This window comes from Lepeophtheirus salmonis, chromosome 6 (assembly GCF_016086655.4).
Source record: "Lepeophtheirus salmonis chromosome 6, UVic_Lsal_1.4, whole genome shotgun sequence".
Lineage (NCBI taxonomy): Eukaryota > Metazoa > Arthropoda > Copepoda > Siphonostomatoida > Caligidae > Lepeophtheirus > Lepeophtheirus salmonis.
The window spans coordinates 34,911,592-34,931,002 of NC_052136.2; the positions used below are offsets into that span (position 1 = coordinate 34,911,592).

The 19,411-nt window shown below is 30.5% G+C and overlaps 1 long non-coding RNA gene across 3 annotated transcripts in view; it reads right to left on the reverse strand.

Moving 5' to 3' along the window:
- Positions 1 to 215: 215 nt before the first annotated feature.
- LOC121120651 (uncharacterized) overlaps positions 216 to 19,411 on the reverse strand; it is a 31,808-nt gene continuing 12,612 nt past the window's right edge. The window contains exons 3-9 of one of the 3 annotated variants that reach the window (XR_011780656.1): positions 17,371 to 17,939; positions 16,687 to 17,308; positions 16,345 to 16,631; positions 16,121 to 16,288; positions 7,045 to 7,124; positions 6,558 to 6,997; positions 4,938 to 4,998 (exon numbers count right to left, since the gene is read on the reverse strand). This is a non-coding gene — a long non-coding RNA (uncharacterized lncRNA). Of the gene's footprint in view, positions 870 to 939; positions 7,125 to 16,120; positions 16,289 to 16,344; positions 16,632 to 16,686; positions 17,309 to 17,370; positions 17,940 to 19,411 lie in introns of those variants that run through there. The other 2 variants (XR_011780655.1, XR_005865136.2) reach the window with 2 other exon arrangements.

Here is a 19,411-nt window from a genome sequence, read left to right on the forward strand (position 1 = left end):
TAAAGCTCCCAATTATTTCGTGGATACTACTTCTATTATGCTGTTTAAATTCGAATTTGCTGAAAGCTTGACTCCCAAAATCCCAAATACCACATGACAAAATTCTGAAAGTGTTGCCATAAATCTGGACTTTTTCTCCTTCATATCCGGCAAAAAAACAAAAAACTAACAAATATATAATAATTTGAATGTTATTTAGTGTCAAAAAATTAGATATTGTTTTGAAATTTATTTGTTTAGTTATTACATGCATAATATTTTGTTTAAAACATGTTAGAAATCTTTATAAGAAAAGTAAGCAAAATTGGAATTATAGGTACAATAAGTTTTAAATTGAATACACTTAAAAAAATGTATATACGCAATATATTTTATACATATGAAAATATTTTTTTTATTTAATGCTTGGCTATAACAATTTAGCAATAATAATATTTAAAGGACGTGGCTATTTAATATTGTAATATCAAAGATCCATATTTGAACTCTTCCCATGCCTTTGTTGAGAGCAATTTCATTTTAGGACACAAATGATGTAGGACTTGATTATTTTTTTCCATGTAAACATATAACTATACTGAAGTGAACAGAAGTTAACGATATAAGGAGTAGGATTTGTGTTTGCTTCCTTTCCAACCCTCTCAGAGCAGCTGGCAGCTAATCTAATAAAATTTCATGACAGTTGATCTCCTCTTCTCCAAATAATCTTCCAATTACCATGTTAATAATTTAATATTTTTTTAGAATACCGGTGGATAGCATTTTGATCATCATTGGTGATTAGTCAAAGAGGCATAGAGTTGCATTGAAGGTGTTGCCAATACGTTATTAAGGCACCTTTCTTTTTATTTCTTTTGTATGGTGTTGTACTGTTTAGTATTGAAGGTTGGGATTTTAATTATTAGTTATTGATATATATTTAATTACAACTTATTATACTTAAGTAAGTAAGAGTCCTCATTGTAAACCGCTAGATTGAATAGAGCTATCCCATGTGGATACAAAGATGGGGGCTCTATAACATCGATTCCTGGACTTGCTTCATGACGAATATAGCTGTGGGGACTTGTTGCTTTATAGATTATAAATTTATATGAATCGGTCTCCTATTTTTCATTGGGATTTGGAGTGGTTTTTGTTTGTTTTTTTGTATCAAGAATAAAATCATTATAAAATTTTATAGAATATTAATTATTTAATTTTAAAGTTTGTAAAATAAATATCTATTTATTATTTGCATATTTTATATTAGATGGGAAAAACATAAGTTTCTAATACTTATAAATATTGAATATTAGTAATAAATGGAATACTTATCATAGGTCATAGCTTGATTGACGTTTAAAAATCCGGGCCTGCTACAAAGGATTATCTCCCATGTAAGTCTAGTATTCCTTGGATTAGTAAATGTAGTATACATATAGTATAGTCAATTTCTCGCTCCATCGTTATTATCATAGCAAGAGAATTAGAATTATCAGGTTCTTTCTCGACAACACCAAACATTCATTATTAAACATTAAACATTATTAATATATGTAGTATAGTATAGTCAATTTCTCGCTATATCCTTATTATCAGAGTAAAAGAGAGTTAGAATTAGATTTTTCTGGATCTTTCTCGACAAATCAAAAAACATTCATATTTTAATTATTAATAACGAAGTATTTTCTGAATAATTTTGCAATGATATTGACGATTTGACTTTGCTAGTCTTCCTTGATTATTGTCAAAAATCCTTTGTCTTATTCTTTCTTCTCCTGTTTCTTTTCTAAATCTTATAAACTCCTTTTTAAAATTTTACGCTCTATATTTTTTTGTTTTGAAAGAAATACTCGTTTCTTAGTCAAAAAATTGTTGTGTTTTTTTTTTTGTAAAAATGCTATATAAAGACTGCCATGAAATTGAAGACCAAAAAAAGTGTTATCAAACCAATTTTGAGTCTGAGAAACATAGATACAAAATTTCATCTCTTGATCCATTCCTTGATTTGGGCGTGATTGCCGGACAAACACCCACCCAGACATTCGCATTTAATAAATAAATTACTAATAATCAATTAAAAAATAGTATAATTCAGCTTATTTCTCGCCGTATTAGCTAGAAGATAAATTTTTAGTAATACCTTTTAAAATTAAACTGAAAATCAGACAATCTGGTCAAACTCAGTAAAGGGATTTTCAAAATATGGAGCAGTTTTTTGAAGGACCAATTATAGGGACAGCATAGAACAAATTAAATTGAACATGACAATTGTTTACTTATATTAGTTTTTAAATAAAGGAACTTTGTGGGATGTCATCTCGCGGCAAAATCATACAACTCCCTGAATGATAATATTAATTAATATAAATATAAGTGAATATTACTCACATTTTCAAGTGATTCGAAAATTCTTTTGAGCTTGCACCATTTTTTTAAATAGCTAGTTAAAACAACAAGCTATAGACTGCCTCAAAACCTTGCAGATAATTTATTGTTTTTAGTTTGCACGTGCCCTATAGTTAAATTAACGCACATAGCGTCAATATTAATGATGTCGTGTAAAGAGTTTTTTTAAATGTGGAACTTTTTCAAGGAAATATAACAGGGACTCTATCAAAATCAGCCCATTTATTAAAAACCAATACAACTTTAATAAACATACATCACAGATACATGGATTTATATATATTTTTTTGCATATAAAATTGCATTTTGGAGGAAATTGATATTATAAAAAAAAGATTATAGGTTATGTAAAAAACAGATTTATCTTGTATTATCCATTTTTTTAACGGCTTTCCTTGAAGTAGTGATCAATCCTGATTGGACTATTCTTCTCTTATATATATGAATATATGTCATTATTTGCATAAATATAAAATGGATTCATTAATGTTGTAAAGAGTCCGGCAGACAGACTTATATCTAGTGTTGTAAATCGTCTGTATTTTGTAGGTGGCCAGTTTTATTAGGAATTGATCTTCTGAAGAATGAATTGTCCCTTCTTGAACTGTTGTCATTGTTATTTAACTCCTGTGTAGTAAACTTCCCTTCTTACTACATTCAATTATATACAAGACTTGATTGAACATTGGTGTGTTCTCAGTAACCACTGAGAGTTTCTTGAGGATTTTTAGAGGAGTTATAATTGCAAGTCCCTTTGTACTAAGAGTAGAATTGATGGTCGATATCATAATTTTTCCCTCATCCTTCTTTATTTTATTATCCCTTGCCCTTTAAGCTGATATAATCAAACGTCATCTCCTCCAAAACATTTTTTTTTCAAATTGTCAGGGTTACCATGTTGACTTTCAGTTTTTTATAGCATGTCCAAAATGCAAATATTATGGAAATAATAAAATAGCCAATAAATACGAGAAGGGATCAACAAGACATTGTAATCCTGTCCTTTTGGAAACGGGTCGTATATTATAAACTTCGTTTGTTTATCAAAAAAAAAAATAATTAAATGGATATGTCGTATTAGGGAAGACCAGCGAATCGATAGCCTACATTTAAATAAACTAGATACTTTTGAGTTATCGAGGTAACGTTGTGTTGAACAAAAAGGATGAACATTATCCTGGGTTGTGGTTGATAAAAGGCGAAGCCGCAAATCATTGAGGATATCTCTTCAAAATTCCCTTTTTGATTGCCCCTATCAGAAAAGATTTTTTATGAAATGAGAGAAAAGTATTAACACAAAAACGGGACAGTCTACAACGTAGTAGATACATTAAGATCTAATCGAGCAAATGAGCTCACATTTCTTTTGAATGCTGTTTATAAGAGATTGGCACTCGTCCATTTCCAACAATGTGATACTCTGCACTATTAATATGCATATGATTGCATACTATACATTACATACCTACGCATTAGTGTTGAGACTTGGTTGAGATCGATTTTTTCCCGGTCCGGTTTTACCTAATAGTTCAGTGGAGAAACTATTCTACTTCAATCAATGTACGTACATTCTATATCGGGTTTTTTTCATATTTGCTGTTCCTATCATATTATTGCTCAACTTATAAACAATAAGAGAACGCAAATATATTTATAAACAAAGCAGGAAGCACTTTAAAGTAGTCCCTGTTTGCACTTTCTGTATGTAAAACCAAAAAAAGAAATGGAAGCGAAATGACATCATAAATACAATTTTTATGTTACATGAATATGACGTTTGTTTGCTTATTTATGTTTATAAAAATTTCAGTCTGAAATGACCATTTTAGCAAGTAGGCGTATAAAATAACCAAGCATGTTCCAATGATATTTTTTGGGCCTCTGGGGCTATTAAGTGCCTGCTATTTACCGAAATAAAACATCATTTCCCTCTTATCTTTCTATATATATTTGCTTCCCTCTAACTCTCCCTCTTTCTACACCCCTCTATTGGTTTCTTTTCTTCTACCTTCATTTTTTGTTTCTATTCAGCCCTGCCAATGCGGGCTCTCTCACCTAGTATTATAAATAAAGAAACCTATCTTTTTAACCTATAAGTAATTATATAATGTTATTCATAATTTTTTTTCCCCCCCCCCTCCCTCTTACGATGAAAGTTTGCAACACCCCTACTCACAACACTACAAAAAACTTACATCTAGGTAAATATTATGTGTTGCTAAGAAATGATCTATCCTTTTGTTGTTATTCATCTTTATAAAAAAAAAAAAGTATCTCAAAGTTATAGAGTATTTTGCTTGTGGAGTGAATATTTTATTTTTGCACACAGAGTTGTGCTCATATATAAATACATATATAATACACAAATATACAAAATGTATAAATTATCTGATTTTTTTTTTTTTAACAAAGGAAATAATAAAAGAATTGAACGCTCATTCCATAATAATTTCCTTTTGACATATTGTCTCAGGAAATTTTGTGTGAAGAATCATCTTAACAACGTATTTGAGATTGTATATTATTGGCTCTATAACACCATATACATATCATATTTATTTTTGTAATCCACTATTTCTGCAGTTTGACACCTGCTCGAGTCAAAAACTTCATGGATGTAATGGCAAATATATAATTATCAATGGATCATGAAACAGAAAAAATTCAAATTTAAAAAAGTAAGTTTAGAAGTGTTATCAGATAAAGAAAATAATTTTTTTATATACACATCATTACAAGAGCTGTCAGTCTGTTAATTTGATTAGTAAAAAAGCTCAATTTATAATCAGTACATAATAAAAAAAAACATCACCCTAAAGTTTTTTTAAGATTTTCTGCTTGAATTTATTTTTGTATATTTATAAAGCCATCAAGCCTTATTGATAGTCTAATAAGATAAATTTGGACTTAGAAAGAGTATTTACTTGTTCCTCGAGGTAAAAACAGTCATCTCAATTCAAGGGCAAAAAAATTGAACTAGTATCCAAAGATTATATATCAATAATTACATTAGGTATACTTGTACAAACTCAGCCACATAAATACCTCTAATTTGCTTATTTTCTTACAATTAGAAGAATAAAAAACAATCACTGAATGTTTTTAGAACTATTCGAACAATAATTTGTTTTAAAAAATGTGTTTTTTTACAGAAGGAAAAAAGTGATTTGATTAGAGGTTGTTTTTTTGTTTTGTTTTCTTAGGCTGTGAACATGACTTCCTTATTGGGATAATGACTTTTGAGTAAAAGAACCTGTTTTATATTCTCATTAAAGAACTAATCGTTTCATTATATATATAAAAGGCTAAAACAACAACGTTGTTCTTCGACTATATTAAAATTATATATACATATATATGTTATAATATATTGTTTTGTGTGCTTCATTCAAGATTTAAATGGGCTTTAGAAGAAAAAAATAAAAGCATAGGGGGATAAATACGTTAGTGACCGCCTGAAAAGAAGTAAACCGAATGACATAGAAGAAGTATACATTATTATATAGAAGGATAGTAAGTGCTCCGTCGACACAAAGCAGACTAGATAAATAATCATTTGTCTCAAAATTGAGTCTGTATTACATATGTGATTTTCAAACAAAAATAAGCTGATAAAATTTTTATAAAAATCAACGAATTATCCTTAACTTCTATCACCAAATTACACTTGTTATCTCTTTGGACGGATCAAAAATTGCACTTAAATTAGCCTAAATGGATCTTCTCAATAAAATAATGAGAAACTGATATATTTTATTTATAAGGGGCGATATCGGGAAAAATATATGTTTTCTGAATCAAATGAATGTTCTAAACCAATACTAAAACACAAAAACAGAGTAACAAAACTTTTTTTAAATTAAGTATGGATTACATTTGTATTCTTTGACGACTTTTTACAATTTTTATAAACCGAATATTATCTTTACCCCTTGATCGTCATAGTAAAAAAAATGAGAAATTTTATATTTTATGGTTAAAAGGTCTTATCGCGCCCAGTATATCTCTCTTAAATTAAATGAAGATTTTAACCCATATATAAAATTATTGGGAATTTGAACTTATCCCACAAATTTGAATACAAAGAGTTTAATTGACTCAACTATGTCAATGAAATATTGGACTGTATGCATGAATCAAGTAAAAATAATTAATTGTGATTTTACCCTTTGTTTGATTTTGTTCGATATTTTTTTATATTGACGCACCACATACAGCGTGCGGCTGTTGTTTAACAACATACTTTGAGTGACTGTAACAGCTGCGAATATGAAGGTAGGAGGTTGTTTGTTATTTTGGGGTCGAGGCATAAGTGTTTGGTGTCACTTAAAAGAATGGTATCAATCAACGAAGTATTTATCTTATAATTGTGGGAAAAGTTAAGATTTTTAAACTTCTTAATCCTTCACAAGTCCTTTCTTGAAAGAATGACTTTGGAGAAGATTATGGCTCTGATTCAGGCCCCACAGTAAAGAGTACGCTAACTTGGTTGTTGGAATTTTATTTTGACCGTGTTGGGCCCTTGTCTGGCTTTCAAACTCACCAGCCTCAACCCCATGTACTTCTTTGTGAGCTGCACAGTTGAGTAACACATCAATAACTCCTCCTGAAACACAAAATATTAGCTGATGTGCAGGGTACGTGAGAAATTACGGATTTTGCTAAAGGATATTGTCATCTAGGCTTGCTTCAATTCTCCATTTTCCAAAGTAGAGTCAAGGCCATTATTGACACTAAAGACGATTATAACAAATAAAATTAATTTTTTTATTCAGCTTTCATTTAGCATTTGATTTTATTATAATAAAACTATTAATTTAAAAGAAAATCCGTTGAAATAAAAATCGTATTGGTTGTTAAATAAGGGTGGCACTCTCTATATAATAAAAAATATTTTTATACTTTAAAATTAATTATAGCCTTATTATTGTATTTATACTTAGGATTTAATTTGCTACTGATTCTGGACGGAAATTGCCTACCAACTTGGATACTAACAACAAAATATAGTTTAAAAGCTATTCCAATAATTAACTAAACACATGAACTGTATTTTACAAAAAAATTATCTTTTTGAAGATATAGCTATACTCTGTATTTAATTTTTGAAGTTGTTATAAAATACATAATAAAAGGGTATTTCCTGTTTTGCTTTGTTTTTTACTTCTGTATGATATACAAATTTTGTCAGGGGAATGGTATTTCTTCTCCACTCAAGCCTTTGCGTACTACAGTTTGAGAACCACTCATCCACTCCGTATAAATAAATACATAAAAACTAATAAAAAACTGACACATTAGAAAATATATTTCTGTTCCTAGACCTTTTCAATGTCAAATGCATTTAAAAATCATTTGCTCCCTCTAATTACACATATAAAATTATTTCAATACCTAATTAGTAAAATATTTATGAAATAACCTTGTCGATATAATCGTTGTAGGCTCTAACCAGGTTTTATATTCTGTAGGGAAACTTTGTGGTAAGATTCACATTTGATTATATCAGGAGGAGACAGAATAGGGTTAATCGTGTCTGAGGCCTGGGGCAAAGATGAATGTGCTGATCCATTTATATGATTTTTTGAAATTAAATTTCGATTTTTTTTCTTTATCGAAAATAAATTCCAAATTCTTGTTCTTTATAAAATAAAATGCAGGATCTTTTTTCTTTTAAGTTATATTAACTAAGCAAAGCTTGTCTTTCCGTCTGTCTGAAAGTATGGATATATGAAAACGAGTCACAAGGTGCGCTGTATATAGCGTTCCAAGAAGTATATAATAAACAAATTTTGATATTCTAATTATATAGGGTGCGCTGTATATAGTTCTCCCTGATGTTAATAGTATAAATATTTTTGATTTGAGAAAAAATAATGCAATAGTATTGGAGGCGAGTGCATGCACACAAAAAACAGTGTTTCTGTTTTTTTTTGTTATTGGTCTCTTATGTATGTATATCAAGGTACGTGGACAAAACGTCACCGTCAAGATGTCAACCGACTTAACGGCAAATGGACAAAACGTCGAATAGACTAGACGTCGAATAGACTAAACGTCAAATAGACTAAACGTCGAATGGAGAAAACATCGAATAGACAAAACGCCGAGCAAACAAAATGTCGGCTGACAGAAGGTCGAACGTAGAATATAAAAAGAAGAGCTACTGCAAATGGTGTTGCGATATATCCCACTCAGACATTTCCCGCCTGAAACATAACCCATTTCTATATAACTATCACTAAGGAGCCCTCCAAATCCCCCTTATTTGGGAATGTTTTCAGTCACTGCCGTGTACCAAAATAGGATAAAACCCACCGCCACTATTTAAGCAACCACTAAGAGCCCCTCACAACCCATATGTACCCCCCCCCCAAATGTTTGAGCTGTTTTCCTGTGTGACCTGGTCCCAAAATAGGATGACCCCACTATTTAAATTTACACCCCAAAAGGGTCCCGAAATTTGATAATGTTTCGGGTTTCATCTCATAAGAATAGTCCACGTATTTATTTGGCTGTACTCTAAATAACCCCCAAATATCGAGATATAAATGGGGGTTTGAGAGGGTACCTTACTGTTAGTTTATGTAGGGGTGGTGGATTAAATATCTCGGGCTGGAAATGTCTCTAGTGAAATGTCGTAGAAACAGTTTTTTATATTTTGAAATGTCGACGATCTGTTGGTTGGCCTTTCTACGTTCGATATATTGTCTATTCGATGTTTTGTCCATTTGACATTTTTTCGGTCGACGTTCTGTGGGTAGACGTTTTTTTAATCGACGTTTTGACCTAATACCGTATATCATAATTCATGTGCCTATTAAGTATAAGTTGAGATTAGAATAAAACATAATCGCTGGTATTTAAAAATAATTTTGTTTGTTCTTATTAGTGAGCGCTCTACAGATTAAAGTACTCATCTGCCATCTCGACATTATTTTTCTTATTACTATATTTCATTCTTAAGGCAAGAATACATATGATTTAAGTATTGAGTTGTTACTTGTGAGTGTACACATAAAAAACGATTTCTTTTTTTAAAATCATTTGCATAATTTGAAATTTGCTAAATTCTTCAAAGCCAAATAACCCACAGTATAAGAAAGTTAGAGAGCTTAAATTGATTTGATTAGATATTGCACCATGCAAAAATTCGAAAATCATGAAGTTTGCTTAAGTCGTGTATTGGAAATTGCATTTTTCTTGAAAGTCCTACATTCAAAAGATCTTTGCAAAGTCGCCAATAATTTATTATTTAATCATCCAACATTAAAAAATAATAGGTTGTTTATGCTGTTTTATACGTTTTGAATCTTCTTGTATAGTGATACTATTCCTCTAAAACCTCTTCACTAAAATAAATACTTTTTTTTAAACCCGGAAAATCATCAGGTATTGAAATACCAAAGTTTGGTTTATTCAGCTCAGTGACAATAAGGAACGTCCCCTCACTGATATGATATTCAAAAATCTATAAAACAAAACTTTGAATGTGTACTACCTACTATTGAGAAACAAAAAGTAACTCTATCCAACGAAATCCCACTTTTTCATGGACTAGTGCATATATGCTCCTGATTCCACATATGGTCTTCATTTTTCTCTCTTAATCTTGTGGCCTTCAGACACAAGCCATATATTTTATGTTATTTTTGTCTATTTTTAAGCTACAAAGCCGTTTTAAGCCCTAAGTGTTGAAGATAGGATAAATTATCCCAACTTATTTTAAAGCCGAATGTTATAAAATTCTAAAACCATTTTTTTAATTGTCTGTATCATGCTTATAACTCGATTTATCTTTGTTTAAGTGGAAAATATGTTCTTTTTATTCAGTGGTTCATAGCTTCAAGACAAATATATTCAAAAAATTTGTAAGTATCTCATTTGATACCTGAAAGTCTAAAATATAATTTGTAAAAGAAGAGCTTCCCGAAAAAAACCTCTATATTGTTGTTAATTTGTAATAAGGCCAGGGAAAAATTTCAAGGACAAAACTCACTTTTGAATTGGTCTCATAAGAATAGTCCACGTATTTGCATGCCCCAGCTACACAAGATGACTCGTTGCAGACCCATACTGAGTGAGGAACTCCCAAAGGCGGACATACAAGGGAGTCCTCAGAGCAAGTCCTACAGGCAATGAGGCAGTTCAGTAGGGATTTCGTTGCCATTGATTCCTTCCCTTACATACACTCTTCTCCATTGATGAAAACTGACCCCAAATTCGGGATTCTACTCTCAGGAGGGATTGTAATTCACATTTTTGAATTACTTCCCCTCATTTTTTTTTCTTCTCTCTATTTACTTATCTCTCTTTTCTTTTCTTCTAGCTGAGGCACGCAATTGCAAACTTGTTTTATTGCTAATTCGGAAAAGGAAGATATTTTGCCGCACCCTGTATAATTATACCCTTACTAAATGAAATTAATTGGCGAATTGTCGAGGATACTATAATTTAATATTTCTGATAATGATGAAATGTAGGTAGAACGTTAAAATATGATACTTTTTTATCCCTTTGTTACCCTACAGCCTATAAAATTTAATATTGTTTTAAATTATTTTGGAAATCAGAAAATATAATGTTAAAAAGTATTCAATTTGTTCACTGAAGCTTAAGGTATCATTCAAATGTAACAACTCCTACGATGAACAAATATATTTTTATATAGCTGAAATGTTTATTTTCTGGATTAGGATTTGAAGTGAAATAACAGAGAGTTAGGGCCCATTACAGGAACAGTACCAAATTCAAGAACCAGTTTTTAGGATTAATACATCCTAGAATGAAGACTTTGTCGTGAAATTCACGATATAATCAAATAATCCACTTGGTGAAAAGTATGCACAATATACCGGTTTGTTTTTCTACTTTTTTCGAATTTCGATTACGGTAGTTTGAAAAAATTATTATATGTTAAGGAAATAACCTATGGAAAATTTCATCTTTAAGTAGCACAATTGATCGAAGTTTGAAAAAGACAAAATTTCTTTATTTAATCAATAAAGATTAAAATGCAGCATTAATCATTATTTTGCATGAATTAATTATGGCAGACATTACTCTAATCAATAAAACGTCTTTGTAACTATTTTTCTAACGCTACCCTAGGGAGAAAAAAGAGAGAATAAAATATGAATTTTTTTATCTTTATTTTCTAAAAAATGTATAAAAATGATGATCCCCTTACGCAAATTTTCAAATTTTCTTTATGTTTCAACTTTTTTCGTTCCTTGGGACCATTTAAAAAAATACTTATTAAATAGTATTTATAGGTTAGAAAAATGTCTATCAAAAATATTATATGTAAAATAAATAAAAATATATTTTTTATGTAAAGATATTTTTTTATTTTTGATTGAGATGTGCGAACTAATGATGACCTTGAAGGACAATGTAATTTCGCATATGTCACTTTTATACCATCAGATAACTTTTTATGCACTATCCATAATCAAAATTCGAAAAAAGTTAAAACACAAACTGACCTTATGTACGATGTATATGTGTGTATATTGTATTTGTTCTGTTAACTGATATCAATATTGAGCTCAAGGTATTTAATTACTACGTGTCATTAAAATACTCTTATTTATACGTTATTTATACTTTGTTTATGCTTTTAAAAATTCTTCAAATTAAAAAATAACGAAAATATAAATAAAATAACTTTATAGGGCTAATTTACTCCCTATTGTACATAAACTATTTTTTGAAAGACAGCCATTCAATGCCGTGAAACATACTTAAATAGACGTAAAATTTCTTTGCTTGGACTACAGCCACACCTTTCCTTCTTTTGCTAACTCATACTAATGATGGAATGAATTTTCCAAAAGCTCTGTCTTTGAAAAGCAAAACACAGGGAGGAATTTATCATTAAGCAAGATTATATTTAGATAACCAATATCTAAAGAAAGTTTTCATGTGTCATCAGGATTGTGAATGTCCGTCATTTAAGGTGGACTAAAAAACCAAGTTATATAACATAAAAATTAATTTTTATATTAATAAAAAGGAAAATAGTGAACTAACTATTGGATGTCAAAAGAGACCATCAAATATAGGACTTGAACTAGTGGAGGTGTTAAACTCAAATTCAGTTTTAGCCCAGCTTTTCAGATGCAAAAGCATCTTTTAAGAACTCAACTAAAAATAATTTTTAATTTCCCGGCGTTAATAGCGTTTTTTGACCTCTATAGTAATTGTAAAATGACTTTTTCCCCACGATATTCTCTATTTGTTAAGGTATTCAGAAGTTTCAACTTTAAAACTATGTTGCTCAATTTCAAGAGTTTGTTTTTTAAAGTTGTGTTATTTAACTTCCCAAGTTTCAATAAAGTTCCATTACTCAATTGATACATGAACATATAATTCTTATTTTTCATTTTGAAGAAAAAAATTGCACAATTTTAGACATACTATAAAAATTTTCATAATTTAATAGTTTAATTTCTTTCAAACATCACTGTTTATCATAGACATCAATTCGTATGCTATGCAGGTGAATAGTTTTATTTTTAAAGCTATTAGATGGAATTTAATCAAGATTAATTGGATATTAGTCCAATTTGTGTAATAAAAATATCAACTATAATCTCCTAAGATGGCATCTCCTTAAACTATGATTCAATTATGATGTCAGCTTTGAGACTTGGTAAAAGTCAGATATGATGTCTTGGACACGAGACTAGCAACTTGATTCAATCTCACAACCAAAGACTCAAGACTTGAATTAGACTCAACAGTAATTTCTATAATCACATTAGACAAAAAATATATTTTATATTCTGTGGACTTGAACTAGAATCTATAAGAGTATTTTTTTTTAAATTATTTGGATATGTGAGGAAATGCTTGAAACTCAAATTTTACTTGTAGTAAAAGTACTTTATCCTACTTCTGCTAATAGTAATTAGTAAACAAGACGCTTAAAGTTCATTCTGCAGAATATTTATATCATTTGTATACAGGGGCGGACCCAACCACGTTTTTTCTGTTCATACTTCTTTTTTTTTAATGAAAAATTCATGTTTTCGTTATTTAATTTTCGTTTTACAAAAAAACGAAAACCATGTGATTAATTTTTGTCCTAAATAAGTTTGTATGACAAAAAAATTTTATCTCGATATATCTTTAATGAGTCACCACAGAGTATAATCATTTATCTTTGTGGTGTATGCAATTTTTTTCTTCCCATCTTTGAATTCAACTAAAATAGTGAACTTATAGAAGTTGTTTGGTTATTTATAGTCTGATGCTCTGAGTGCCCTAAGTGAGAAAAAAAAGTTTTCTAGTAACCAATTAATGTACAGAGTATACCGACGAAATCCGAGGCTTTATATCTGTCTATAAAAAAAAGATATAAATGATCTATGTTAGAATTTATAATATCCATATCTTTTTCCATCAAAATCATCACAGTAGTGCACATGGGTTCTACCTCTTAATCTATATTTAGGCTTCAAATCTTCTGTTGTTGAAACCATGGCAATGTCTTGGCTACTAAGTGAAACATTTAAATGTATATATATTTTTCACAAGTAATTCTGTAATTTCGTCAAACATATATGCCGGGAAAATCCAAAAATCTGAAGCGCTGGATTTTATTACCACACCCAGTATATATTAATTCCTTGCAAAATTGTGCTCTAATAATGTTAAAACACTTCTTCTTTTTTTTCATCCAAAGAATATTATGATCGTTAAAAATGACTTTATACTGCTTATATATAGCTTTTTGGATTCTAAATCCACAGAATTAATAGTAATTTTATTTTTCTTGAAATTGGCAATATTACTTATTGTAAAACAAATAATCCGAAGACTTTCTTACTAAAGGAACAACAATTCAACCGTAAGGGAGCGGGGAACATACATACCTTGTTCGCTTATTAAAGCATTAAACGTAGTTTAATGTCTAGTAGGCAGCGTGTTAATTATGAGACATTTATATCTATATTTGTATATTAAGTACGGGGATAATATTTTAAGTTTTATTCATGTCAGATACTATCAGAGGTGTGGGAAAAGTCCTTATACTGCAATTCCGTGTTGAATCATTCGACATTTCAATGGAAAGTAGTTCAAGTCTTCATAAAATAGAATATATTTTAGGGAGTACATTATATTAAGTGACAAAATCGAGTACAGTTCGAGTTGCAAGTCTTCAAATTTATACTTAAATCCAGGTCGAGTTGAAAGTCTCGAGTCCTTATAATTGACAATAGATAAAATTGTAGTATCCAAATATTAAAATATAATAAGACTTGAACTCCAACCGTATTCAAATTATGGATAATATTCTTTCCTGTCAATCTGTGTTTAATACGAGGTAACAACCAACACAAATGAACGTATGGAAGCCAAATTAAAAGGTTTCGAAAAACCTTATTATACATTATTTTTCAACATAAACTTTGACACAGTCCTACTCCTAATTGTTAATAGCTGTCTTATTGCCATCCATATTTATGGCGTTGCACACTTCTTTAAGATAAGGATTTTCAAGTAACCTCATTATCTGAAAATTTCAAAATGATACACAATTTTTGAAAAAACGTTATTCATGATGTGGACTCTTTTTATAGAGAACATATTTATTATCTTTGTTTTTTTTATTATATAAAATCAATACTTTTTCGATGTACACATATCACAGATTAAGAACAAATGACTTGAGTAACATTTTTCTTGATTCAATCAAATGTAATAGTATTTTGTAGTACCAAACTTCTTGAACGAACTCTCAATAGATCTTACAATGAATTTACGATGTAAAAGTTTATTTTCGATTATATTAACAAGAGATACTTCTTCATTGAAATGACAAACAATGTTGACAATAACTCTTTTTTTAAAGTGATAGAACATAGTTTGTATACAATAGGAAACTAATGTCAAACGTACATTTTAATTTCAGTTTATTGCAGAAAGACAGCACTGTAAAATAGTGTAGCTCATATTATGAGACTAAGCTTAGGACTACATAAAACTTTTTCCTATATGAATAACATACGTCTTCACCTCTATTTTATCTTTTGAGTAGTCATGTCACATATAATTAATACCAAGATGATTCACAAGTAGCACCTTTGATACAAGGTACATTTTTCAAAGACTATCGATTGGGTCAATTAGGTAAATCAAGACAATTTTAAACTTAATCAAAAACTTATTTAGGGCAGTAACAAAAATTTAATATTTGGGAAGCCTCAGAATAGGTGCTTGAAAGTATATTTATATTATCAAAGCAATCAAACAATTAGTGTAAAGTTGAAAAAAAAATTATATATGCATATACAATAGTTGAATTAACTCACACAGACTATATCTTTGTACAATCAAGAACTTGTCTGGTTACGCCATGAGCAGTGTTTATAATACCTACAATCTCTAGAATGGATGAAAAGGATATTAAAAAAGTTTCTTAAGCCAAAATTTGACAAAACAAGAGACCTATCTTTTCATAAAATGATCACTCGGTTAAAATTATTGAATCCTATTAGTATACTATGACCAAAAAAAAAACAATTAGACAAATTCAAATTCCTCCAATTATAATTGGTCAATTAGAGCAAAGATTATTATAACTTGCAATTTTTACAATATGGCAATCTCTGCTTTTGTAAAAGACATGATATCCATATTTACAATTTATGTGTCCCAAATTATTAGCAATTTAAAATTATTACTCGAAATAAAATAAAGATGTTAGAATAAATTTCACCTTTTTCTGATCTTTTACTGAAAAAAATTATTCAAGACGAGAAAACCCTTCCTAGTGCGGGTTGTGTGGGTTAGGTATTGAGGTCTGAGTTCACCACAACAAAGGAGCCTAGTGGGGAAATTCGTGTTAGCTGGGTGGATGTCAACTGATCCGGCAACATTCATGAACCTGATTTGATAAAGAGTCTTCATGATGGGAGTGTATTGATTAAATATAAATTCTACCTTTATTTTGCTACTGGGACGAGTCCAACTACATCCATATACTTTCCTCCAGCAGACTTAATCATGAATGGGAGAACTGTTTTGGTCGTCTGATTGTCCTAACAACCAAGGAACTTACCTCTCACAAACTCAAGTCTTTGTGCTGAGTACACCACATCAATCATGAGAGTAACATTGAGTATTCTGTTATTCAGGTCTTTTATCCTTGCTCCGAGATATTTAACAGTTGAAACAGGAAATCCAGTTTCTATGTCACTAAACTTGACAGAGCACTGAGATATTTGGGACTAGGAATTGTAAGAGAATTTGACATATAGATTTGTTATGGAGGACTGTGCTTACGTTTTGCCATAGGAGACGAACAGAGAGAAGACAGGGTAAGTATCTCCTAGCTTTGGGGCTCTTGAATAGTAGCGTCACATCTGCTACGTAATGAAAGAGAGCTTTGATAATTGAGTTGGCTCCAAGTCTGAAGATTCTAATAGTCTACGCAAGAGGGGCATGATGATTTCATACGCCTCATTTTCATTCAATTCCTCCTTGATCCAATATATGCAGTTATTTGGATTAACTCCGTAATAGATATAATCTTCCCCAGTGATTTTGTGATTAGACAGTGGGAAATTGCACAGGTGTTAATCCAGAGATGGTCTTTAAAAACTTTTAAGGAGAGGTCATCTTTTATTTCAAGGCTGGCTTTGATTTCAAGGCCCTTTACCCTCATAGCTTCAAGCTTGACTAGGGATATTTTTGGCGATTTCAGAAGAGTAAATTCTGAGGAGAGTGTCTCTTGAGATAACTTCTTATATAGCTCTTGAGCTGTTTCAACCTCTTCTTTCACAAACATCTCAACCCCAATGGCCTTTTGACATTCATAGTCGAGTTGGAGCCTTTGGCTGCTTGATACTGCTTTTTTAGGTCTAGGGGTGCTGGCTGTGACGGAAACAGTATCATCTTTCAACCCCTACAAATTAATCATTAAGTTTCAATTAGCTAATATTACAATACAAGTCATTTCAGTCTTACCTTTGTTTTAGATCTATGTTTATTTGGCACCCATGGCCATGTTGCTTGTCGACCTGCCCATGGTGATGAAGTCATCATCTGTAAAATGGAGGCTGCAGATTCTTGAATTCTAAGTTATTGTCTAAATTGTCTCTTGGCTTGTTTTTTTTGTCAACTTTTGATCTTAGAATGGTTCTTTCCCACTTTGATTTGAGCTCTTGATTAGGGGGCACATTGAAGCCTGGAAATCTGTGAAAACTGATGCCAGGGTTCCTGGGAGTGCCGGTATCCAGGGAACACATTTCCCACTATGATGATTCGATCACCACATCAAGATAACTAAGCATTGTTGTTAGTACTTTTTATCAATACTAAAGGAAACGAACTAAATATCTAGGGCACCTTCTGATAACGGCGTGCATTTCTTATTCTAAGAGGGCATTCCAGATTAATAAAGAACGTCGGTTTTTATTGGAAGAGTGCGCGGAGAAGGCATGAGCGAGACATATGGTACACCTGAATTAATGCCCTTGTAATTATCAGCTGTATGTTTTATGATTTTCTAGGGAGAAAATGAATAAAGGGGTACCCTTTATTCATTGAAAATGGTATTAGATAAGAGAAAATATTATAATTAAATTTAAATTCATAATTATTTCTTTTGTTATGCATTTTTAAATCAATTTGCAAAAAAAATAGTGGGAAATTCTCCTTTAGGTTGAGATGTTAACACAACACGACAAAAATAGTAAAGAAAAAAAAGAATAAGCACACACATCAACTGTTTTTCTTTTACTTAGAGTTTTGAATTAAAAACCAATCCCATCTTTAAGTACATATGTATAATCTATATACTAACATATGACAAATTATATTTATATTTAAACGTTATAAAATAGGGGAATGAATCTCTGAAAACAAGTGTATATATGAATAATATGTTTTTCTTTGCAAATTTGTATATTTCAATTACTATTTTCTTCATGAAGCTACATATTAGTGTTGAGACTCAGTGAAAGACGAAATTTATTTTCGATTCGGTCTTTTGGGAATTTTTCTTGAGCGATATGGAGGGATATTTTAGTCCAAACTACGATCTCGAAACGTAGACTACTATTAAATTGTTTTTAAATTAGACAGATCTCAATTTTAAAACCGATTTTCTCCACTTATCCTGATTTAAGAATTACACAGATATTATTTTTTCAACACATAAGACACCATCAAAAATTCATCTATAGAATCGGTCTAGACCGAATTTTAAATGAGACCGATGCAGACCAAATTGGTCATTGCCGATCCAAACAGATTTTTTCTTTAATATCAGTTCATAAGAGACTTTTTGAAGGAACCAATTTGTTCCATCTACTAAAAAGTATACCAGTCTTAGACCGGTCTAGGATTTTCAAACCGAAACGCAACACTCTTATTTAGTAAAAAATATCACAATTTGGAAGAATAAAATTCAAATACTTTATTCGAGCACCTTTTCATTTATTTTTTTAATATTTCCAATGAAATATTCTGTGGGTATTTATGAATCAATTCATTAAAAAAGTTGAGGATGTTAAGCAATAAATACCCTTAAATAATATAATATATAACGGATATACAGGTCAAAATAGATTTCAAAGGGAACGACGTAGCTCGATGGACACCCCACTCGGTAAACAATAATTATTTTGACCTCTATGTACGTAGGTTTGCATCTCAGTCGTTCTCAGAGAAGGAAATATTCTTCTGTGTATGGTTTTTAAATACAATTTCTGGGTCCGATGAAGTAGTTGTAATACTATAATGTTTCTATATACTTTATAAGTGTAACTTCATCTGACCAATGAAAAGATCATTTTACAGAAATTCAGATCAGATCGAGGTGTCTGCAAAATTCCTGTCTTTTTTGAAACACAGCATAAGTAGAGTAAAACTTTTTACTCTGTTTATTTAGCAAAAAGATTAAATCATGTAATAGCCATTACGTAATCCTGTTGAACGAAATAATTGACAACTAACAAGCTAAAGTGTTTGTGTGAAAGCCAGGTAATGCCAGTAACTCTACAGT